Raw genomic sequence first — 1,137 nt, 5'->3', positions numbered from 1 at the left:
GCATCTTTTCTTTCTGATAACTACAATAGCTGGGAAAAGCAAACAGAAGAAACCTAAAGAAATGTCAGCTGTTCTTCAGGTCCAAAGCAGAAGCAGGAATCTTCAAGGACAAGCAGGACTGGGAAACAAAAGCTCTGAGTTGAATTAGTCGTGTACCAGTTGGTCCTGTAAGAGAAGCCACGTTTCTACCTTGCATGGATTGCCTGTGCTCTGGTGCGCAGCTGAGCCCCTGCAGTCTGCAGGGTGGATGTTTTAGTGCCTGGCTCTTTTTAACTGGCACATGTTAAGAGCTTTGAATTAACAGGTGCATAAAAACTGTCAAAAAACACTTAGCTCTCAAGACAGTCTGTCGGTTGTATTAAAAATATGGTTTTATGTAACCACATTCTCTCAACACTTGCTGGGTATTACGGCATGGGAAAGTCACTCGCCCTTTCCAAATGAAAGCAGCGATGTTTAAATTCTCCTGCAGAAAAAGAAAAAAAGAAAGAAAATGAGAAAGGCTACAGTTCCTCTGATCTTGCCAGGGAATTGCTCCTGTTTTCCACACTAAAGGTAGATTTCTTCCAGCAAAATAGGACCGGCCTAAAGCTTCAAACTAGAGGCAAGCACCCCAGCAGGTCAAAACGCCAGTGTCTTGCAGCCTTACTGAGCTGGAAATGAGGGATTTTTGACAACTGAATGGGAAGATGTCTCACCTTCTAACTGAGGAGGTGGTATTTACTGCAAACGTGGTCTGTGACTCGAAAAAAAATCAGTTTAACTGAGGTTCAGAGCTAGGAAAAAAGCTATTTGTGCCCATGTTTCAGAAGAGGTTTAGAAATGGTTTTAGTTCTCATTCTCCTCGCAATCATGAGTCCCAAACATCTGGGATCCCAGAAAGAAAAGCATCAGGTTTCCAGAGTGGAGACAGTTGTGAGACACAGGTCCAGGAGAATTTTTAAAACTCTCGAAAGTATTTCTGAATTCAGTTCCCTTTTAAATATGTGGCAAATACATTAAAGTGGGCTTTGGATTAAAGTTTTACTGCCTCTTGATAAAAGCCATTCGCACCTTTGATGTGTTTGTGGATGGCAGCCATCCCAAATGCCTTCCCCAGGCCTCACCCCATCAGGAAGTCTCCCTGTGGCTCTCTCC

This window comes from Cariama cristata, unplaced genomic scaffold (genome assembly GCF_000690535.1).
Source record: "Cariama cristata isolate BGI_N322 unplaced genomic scaffold, ASM69053v1 scaffold23989, whole genome shotgun sequence".
NCBI lineage: Eukaryota > Metazoa > Chordata > Aves > Cariamiformes > Cariamidae > Cariama > Cariama cristata.
The sequence above is the reverse complement of the archived record's forward strand: the minus strand, read 5'-3'. Positions refer to the sequence as shown.